Below are 8,516 nucleotides of genomic sequence, written 5' to 3' on the forward strand. Positions count from 1 at the left end.
AAAAATCTACAATAAAAAGCTCTTCAATGTACAACTTCAAAGTATAAATATGAATATCCTCACACAAACTTCAGTCAGGATATTTTATGAAAATTAAAGAAATACTCTTATTCTTAAGTTTCAAACAGCTGGAGCTGGTGCAATGAAGTGATTTTAGTGATCCTTAGGATGCAAGTGTGTCTTGTGGCTCTGGTGGTGGTGGTCATTTCAACCTATATGCATGATGAAATAACAGTGAACCACATACACAGAGTTGTAAATCTCTGAATTTCTTATGTAATGTGAAAGTAATTGGGGGAACTCTTACAACCTTATAGGAGATAGCTAAATAAGCTGGAAAATAGATAAAGGCTCTAATTTAATTATAACCATAGCTAAAAATGCTTTTATTTAAAATAATATGTTTCAATGTCTGGTTAGTTCAAATGTAGGACATGTCCAGTAGAATTCGTACTTTAGATTTTGGATTTTTCTTTGTCTTAGGCTAGCAATATACAGCACAATACCCTCTTGGTGAGGGCAGCAGCATTGAGTGGCGGCTCCCCATCAGTGACAGGATCACCAGGGGAAGGAAGCAGCACACTGCAGAGCACTGTGCTACTAGGCACGTGGTGTGGTGCATGCATTTTCAATTTGAGATGTTTTCATTTAAGGTGTGCTTAAGTAGAGGAGCATCTATGATGCCAACTGGGCAGAGCTCGGGAGGCAGTTGAACATTTCTCATATGAACTGTTATGGGAACTTTTTTAACAGTGTATGGAAGAATGGCAATTTAAATAAGTTAGCTAAGAAGAAAGGTGACACTGTGTGAAGGAGTGTGGCTTGTTAATTTTTTTTGGAAAAACAAGTTTTAACCACCAAATGATAATCAAAACTTTGAGTCTCCCAAATACATTACAAATACACAATAATCACAGCAAAATTGACAATCAAATTTTATTCTAGTTGGAGCCAGAGCTCTTTACATTTTTGAACTCGACTTGTTTTCATGTTTTCCTGCTATACAAATGTTTCTCTAAGGCATAGCTACATTGACAAATTCTGCAAGAAAAAGCTCTTCAATGTACAACTTCAAAGTATAAATATGAACATCTTCATAACTTAAGCTTTAAGTCAGGATTTTTTTAATAATGGGCTGGTAAAAATTTCTTAAGTTCTAAACAGCTGGTGCTGGTGCAAGGAGGTGATTTCACTGATCCTTAGGATGCAAGTATGTCTGGTGCCTGTTGTGGTTAATGTTGTCACATCAGCCTATATGCATGATGAAATTCCTAGAGCCACATACTCAAGAGTTGTAGGGGACTGGTGTTGGAAATCTTGTTCTCAGCCTTTTGATAAAATTATTCTAAGATGATTCATATTTGCTTCAGGTCTACTTTGTGCACTACACAAAGAAGCCATTAGTGATACTTTCTTTTCTATTTGTAAATTGCTTGAGGTTTAAAAGATAAAACCACATGTTCCTATCCTAAAGGAGCTTGAAAATCAAATAAAGAAAGAAGCTAAAACTGAGAGAAAATTTAAAATTGAAAGAAAAAGCTGATCAATATAGCCACCATGTATTTTGGTAAATTAAGATAAAAGATAAATCAAAAGTTTCCAGCTCAGGTTAGGTGAAATCAGATAAAAAAAGTAGATTATATAGCAAATGCTTCTCTGACACATGCAATTTCTAAAACCATTCAGAACATTTTACCAAACTTAATTGAATTTTATTAAAATTCATATCAAACTATATAATATTAAGTAATTTGATTTAAATTAACTCTACTAAACTAATTTTTTAAAAATCCAATAAAATTTTAAATATAAATCAAAATTTAATGAAAATTAATTTATTAAATTTAGAGATAAAATTAATCAGTAAAATTAATAAAATAATTTCAATTAATGAAATTAATTCATAAATTTTAATTTGACTTATTTAAAATAATTTAATTTATATTAAATTTTAATTAATTTTAATAAAATATTCTCAATGGTTTTAGAAATTTCAAGTGTCAGAGAAGCATTTGCTGTATAATCTGCTTTTTCAGTTCTCTGATATCACCTGACATAAGCTAGAAAATTTTGGTTTATCTTTTATCTTAATTTACAAAAAATAAAAAAAAAGATTTTAACTACTCCTTTTTTAACTTTTTCATCTTTCAAAACTTTGTATTATTTTGTTTATCTTCCCCACTCTGTTTTTGATCAAATGTTTGTTTTTTTTTTAAATGTGTTTATAAGCATTACTGTAGGTCCCAAAAAAGTATGTAAACAGTCCAGACATTTAATGATACATTCTTACAAATTAAAAAGGATGCATGTGATTATACTTTTGGTTTCACTGACAAAAGTCATCTTCCTTCTGGACATATTTAACATCTAGAAAAGGGAATGAATGTCAAGTGACTTTTTTAATAGAATGAAGATAAGTAAAAGGGATAGGTGTCATAGCATTTGAATTAAAAGAATCTTAGAATTTATGCACTAAACTTCATGTTCAGGCCCTCCCACTGTAATTTTCTTTTAGTAGTTATACAGTGTTTTCTTTTATAAACTAAAGAATTCACGACTTTACTACATCATATTTTGTTTGCATATAGCCCAAATTCTGAGGTATATATCTTTTTCGTATGGGTTGGATTTTTCTTCTTTTCAGTAATATAAATGAATCATTTTTATATTAATATAATTAAATATAACAAATACAATTATAAAAAAGGTTGAAGCTATAGTTATTTTTGCTGTTGATTACCTGATAGCACAGGAACAAAATTTTATATAAAAAAGCTACAGCAAACAAACACAAATAAAATTTTAATAAGTGCTACAGCAAAAAAAAAAAAAATACAAAAAAGGCGGGGAGGGGAGTCAAAAAACCTGGTAGCTCTATATATCAACTTTTTTTCTTTTTTTTTCTCTGCAAATACACAAATACACAACTTCTTTTCAAAAAGGCCACTCTGTAAATAGTTCAAGTTGTTTATGGCTTCTTTAAACTGCTAAATCATCTCTGGCTTGAGAATCACTTATTGCTTTAAAAAGTCCTTTGGTACAACCCTGGCGCTGTTGTCAGGGGACACTGGCAATGATGTAAAGGTGGGCATGAAGTCTGTAATGGGATTCAAATGGGGATTCCCAGGTCCACCAGTTCCAAGTCCAGCTAGGCCAATCAGTGGCACTGCCGCAGAATGTGGTGCCAAGAACAGATTCACAGCCACTATTTACCAGCTCTGAATTCTGCTGCATCTTTCAAACTTCTTGGTACATTCTCACCTTCATTCCTCCTTCCTCTGGAGTCTAGACATCTCATGTCATGAGTAGAAAGTTTTGGTGGTGGAACAGATGAAGGAGATAGTTTCCAGAAGTTTAACAAAAAGTTCTAGAAAAGAACTACTAAGCATAGATTACTCATTTGGTCTCAAAGATGTGCTGGGGACATTTTTTTATCCTTCTCCAAGCCAACCCGTCATCCACTTAGTAACGTCACCATCATCTCTATTCAACAACTGCACCATTTTCTCCTTTTGAATGTCTAGGGTGCTTCGCAATAACTGTAACTCTTCAGGATGCTTACTTTTCGATGTATGGAAATGCCCAATGAACAGGTTTCTCATTAGGGCTTTGTCCACTTTTTCTTCTGTGCCATTTTCCATGTTCATCAATTTTCTTTTGTGCATTATACAACATTTCTTGTTGGAGTTCATTGTGCTTTTTAAGTCCTTCAATCTGTTCTTCCTTTAGATGTAACTATTGTGTAAGTCTGGTTGCTGAATTCAACACACCGTTGACTTCATCCAAATGTTCCTGTAATAATAATACCTCTCTAGATTTTCTGCCTTTTCCTTCCATTCGGTTATATATTGTCATTCCTTTTCTAATTCAGCCAAATACATAGCTTTTTCTTCTTGTTGGCAATGCTCTAGAACCATTGGCAGGTTAGATAATGACATGGCATACGGCTTTACTTGTTCTTGGTAGAGCAAAAGCTGCAGTGCATTCTTATCCCTCTCTTGGGAGAGTAAATGCACCTGTTTCTGCAGGGACTCTGCCTGCACACTGGCTTGATGAGTTGCATTAGAAGAGGAAAGTAGCTTTTCCTCCAATAGTGTGTCTTTTTCTCTTAGGTTCATCTTTCTCTTCTCTGCAGCCTAAATTTCCCAGGTGTAAGAATCTCCTGATCCTAAAAGATGGCTCCCCAGTCTTTGTACCTCTTGATTTAAGAGTAATTCTTTGTCATGTAAGTGTTGAACCTCTTGCTGGAGGGTACTCTTTTCCATCTGTTGGTTCTTTAGGGACAAGGTGAGTTGGTCTGTCTCCTGCTGACATAGAATGGTCTTCTCCTGTGTGAATTCAACTGCATTTAAAAGCCAATTTAATTCCCCAGGCTTGCCCTGTTCTTTTTCTTGTAAAAGTTGCTCCTTCATTGAATGGTACTCCAACTGTTGTTCTTGCAGCATCACAGAGAATTTCATGTTCATCTCTTATAATGCTTGATTCTCCATTTCCTTTTCTTTGGATGTTTCTATTATTTTTTTAAGTTTGCCCTTTTAGTTGAGAAATGTCCATTTCTAAAATTAATATTCTCTCCTTGAGGTTAGTTATTGCTTGCTTCACCAACTCATTTTCATTCACTTTGTTAGTGAACTTTGCATTTGAAGAAAGTAACTGATCACTTTTGGCTTGGCTAAAGAGGTTTTTTTCTTTCAGTAAATTTTGTAACAGATCTTGTTTTTCCTTGAGCTGTATAATTTTGGAATCTGATTGTTCATGTTCTTTCTTTTTTCTCTTGGAGGTGGCAGCAGTTGCATCAGACAACCTGTGGTTACTTTCCTGGAGCATCCTAATGGGGGCATCTTTTTCTTGCAGCGATTGTCTCAGCTCTTTGTCCTCTGAGGACTGGGAGGTAAGTGATGATGCAGACAAAAGCTGGGGTGTACTCATATCAAGTTTTCCTGAATAAATTTTAGCCTGAGGAGCTTGTATCTCTCTATCTTTCTGCTGGATAACTTGAGTGAGTTTGCCAACTTCATCTTTGGACAGCTGATCAGTCTGTTTGGTTAAAGATATATTCTTTTCATTTAGAAGTTGAATATCAAGTTCTCATTCTTGGATTCCTTTCACTTATTTTTCAGTTTCATAGTTATACAGGTTGTGTTCTTCACTTCCATTTTCTATAGGAAGGCTTTTAAATTTTGTTTCTTGAAAACTATCAGAATTGTCTGCTGGAGTACTGTGTGTGTCTCCTTGCAACTGGGCTTTTATTTATTTGATGGTTTTCTGAAAATTCTTAAATTCCTCATCTTTCTGTTCCATCACAGAAGGCTGCAATTGACTACATTCCAGTTTCAAGTTTTCACACTGTTCAATTATTTGTCACATTTCCACACCAAGCTGCTCTTTTCCCCTCTTCAAGGCATCTCTGTCATTTTCTGCCAAAAGATAATTTTTTAATTATGTCTTTTATTTGATCTTTATGTTCTCCCATCTTTGTCGCAGACTGTACTTTTTCAGTTTGTAGAACCTGAATAGTTTTTATTTTTCCATTCACCGATTTTAGACTCATCGGTTACTGTAACTCCTGAGTCACCTTAAACTGATTTTCTAGTTTTTCAATCCATTCCACATAGTCATTTAATTTCTCTCGATACTGGCAACTTATCTCTGCCAGTTTCTTTTGATGTGCATTCTGTAAAACTGACATTTCCTCTTGATGATGATCAAGGTCTTGACTTTGGTTTTGTTCAAGTACCTTCATAGTATTTTGTAGTTTGCAGATTTCACTTTGATCAGAATTATGTGTTCCCTTTGCCTGAGCTATATCCCTCCAATGACTAACTTGAGATTCAAGTCTTGAAACTTCAATTGACAGTCTGTTGATTTCTTGTTGGGATGAAATGATGTTACTGAAGTCCATTTCATCAGTGGGAAAAGCTGAAAAATGACTGATCTCATTACCGAAGGAAGATGAGGCAGTGTTGCTGGTACACCACCTGCTCCTGAATCTACTGACTGCAGTGCAGACAACTCATCTTCTAGGCAAACTGTCTTGCTTTAAGTGGCCTGATTTCTACTTTCTTTTCCAGTTCATTCCTGTAATTTGCAGATTGATGTTGGATCTGTAGCTCTGATGCTGTATACCTTTCTTGCAGCTCAGTACAATAGTTTTTAAGACTTTCATTGTCATATCTGATCATCCATTTGGTATCTTCAAGGTTCTTTCTCTAATAATTAGGTAAACCTTCTTCTACATCCTCTAAATCATCAAGAACCTCATCGTCAGTGACTTTGGAGATACAGCTGATGAGGGAAGCCAAGCTGCCCCCCTCCTGACCCAATGAGTGGCCCAAGCCAGAGCCCAGGCCTCTAAACCAGGACAATATTGTCACAATTTCAGTGTGCCATCAGAGCTGCTCTGAAAACCACCTCAGTCTCTATCCACCTCTGCTCTGAACCTCCTGGAACACCAAGGAGTCAATTATGACCCAAGCACTCAGAATTCCATGAAGGGTGGGCTCTGCCAACCATTGTGTTCTGCCTGGAAACATAGAGGACTGGCCTGGGCTTGTACCAGTGACTCCCCACTAGTGGCCCAGTCACCCCCTGGGCCTCAGCTCCTTCCCTCAATTTTCTGCCCTCGGGCTTGGGTGAATTCTCCCTCAGTGTTGGCAACTTGTCCCAGCTTGCAGTCTTCTCCTGCCACCTGGGCGCTGGTGGCCATATCACCCCTACCTACCTCATTCTTAATGATAATAAACTTGAAACTTTCTCACTAAGATCAGGAACAATCAAGGGTGTCCTCTCCTAATACCCTTTTGTAACATCTTACTGACTTCTTAGCTAATGCCTCTCTTATGTGAGGTAAGCGTCCTATCACTGAGCCCCAGCCCCAACCAAAAAACTGATGCTTTTTTAATGGGTTGGGAGTTCATCTCCATGGTATAGCATTTGCCTACCAGGTATGCAGTCCTAGGTTTTCTCCCCAACACCAAACAAGATTATTTTTTTTAGAAAGAATGACTTTATACTGATAGTATCAGCCATTATATATAGATTATACATAAATTATGAAATGTATACTATTAATTACACTGAAGGCAAGAATGTGAATTCAGGTTCCCAAATCAAGCCATCACCAATTACCAGGGGAAGGGCTCATTACTATTGGGCTGAGGAGAGCGATACTGAAGATCAGAGACTCTTTTTCCACATGCATGCCTTGTAAACCTAATGTACTTTTGTGAATTGTATAATGAGATATTCTTGCTGTAATATAGACTTATTTATAAGATTAGAACTTATATGACCCAGACTTATGTATGAGACTGGGACTTCTAATTTTTTTCTTATAAATAAGTCCTAATCTTATTTATTTACTTACTCTTGAAGTGTGGCTTTTAAACTATAATTTTAAAGCAGATATATACAGGAAATGTTGCTTTCCTTCTATATTTTTTTCTGAAATATCAGGCTGTCTGCTTTACCTGCTAACTTAGGAAAGCCTGTGGAGTGCTGATGCTCTCTGCTCTGTACTGTCTTTTTGATTGCATCCTGTGATTACAGGCAGCATGTACTGTGTACTCTGGTGTCTAGTGGCATGGCACTGTCCTGGCATATAGAGCTGCTTCATCCAGAGTTGAAACCTAGGGGCAGTAAGTAATTATTTTTCCAAACATACCTTTCCTTGCTGGGGGTCTGGCCTTACTTTAGTACCCCTGGGGAGTACCTGAAGCCTGGGAAGGACAGCCTGTATCCTCCTCAATTGCTCTAGTGAGTCAGGCCATGGATTTCTTCATATTGCATCTTAAATACAGCTTCTATTGGAATAACATTTTGTGCTAGGTTTGGGTTTGAAAAGTAAGATATGATTATTAATAACAAAGGAATGAAAGGAACAAGATGGGAGATAATGAACCTGTTAGCCAGAGGACAGTGTACCAGCAGTAGTTCCTCCCAGTGACCTCCTTTCCAACAGCTATCAGGAGGAATTGTCTCTTTGTGTTCTCTTTGTGGAGCTGGAGAGAAGCAAGCTCTCCATGGGAGATAGAGTGTCTGGCTCTAGTGCTCAACCCTGAGCTTCTGATCTCTGCTTCCCTCAGGAGCCCTGTCCTTCTCTGGTTTTTATTGCTACAACAGAAGACCACAGGCTGGGTAATTTATAAAGAAAAGAAGTGTTTTCTTAGTTGATTTTTATTAATTCTATTCAGTTATACATGACAGCAGAAAGCTTTTTGATTCATCATACACGAGTGAAGCACAACTTTATGTTTTCCGGTTGCACTTTTTGTAGAGTTGCACTACATGTGCAGTCATACATGTACCTAGGGTAATGATGTCCATCCCATTCCACCATCTTTCCTAACTGCATCTCTTCTTCCTTTCTCTTCCTCCCCCTTTGCCCAATCAAAGTACCTCCATTCTCACCCCCCAACCCCTTTCATGGATCAGCATCCACTTATCAGAGAGCACATAAGACCTTGGGTTTTTTCAGAATTGGCTTACTTTGCTTAGAATGATATTCTCCAACTCCA

The 8,516-nt window shown here is 36.6% G+C and overlaps 1 pseudogene; it reads right to left on the bottom strand.

Annotated features, from left to right (window-relative positions):
• Positions 1–3,014: 3,014 nt before the first annotated feature.
• LOC124080361 (thyroid receptor-interacting protein 11-like) lies at positions 3,015–6,386 on the bottom strand (annotated as a pseudogene).
• Positions 6,387–8,516: the final 2,130 nt, after the last annotated feature.

The sequence above is a fragment of the Marmota monax genome, unplaced genomic scaffold (genome assembly GCF_021218885.2).
Source record: "Marmota monax isolate L192 unplaced genomic scaffold, Marmota_monax_Labrador192_F-V1.1 WCK01_AAM20220418_F8-fsc00913, whole genome shotgun sequence".
In the NCBI taxonomy this organism is placed as follows: domain Eukaryota; kingdom Metazoa; phylum Chordata; class Mammalia; order Rodentia; family Sciuridae; genus Marmota; species Marmota monax.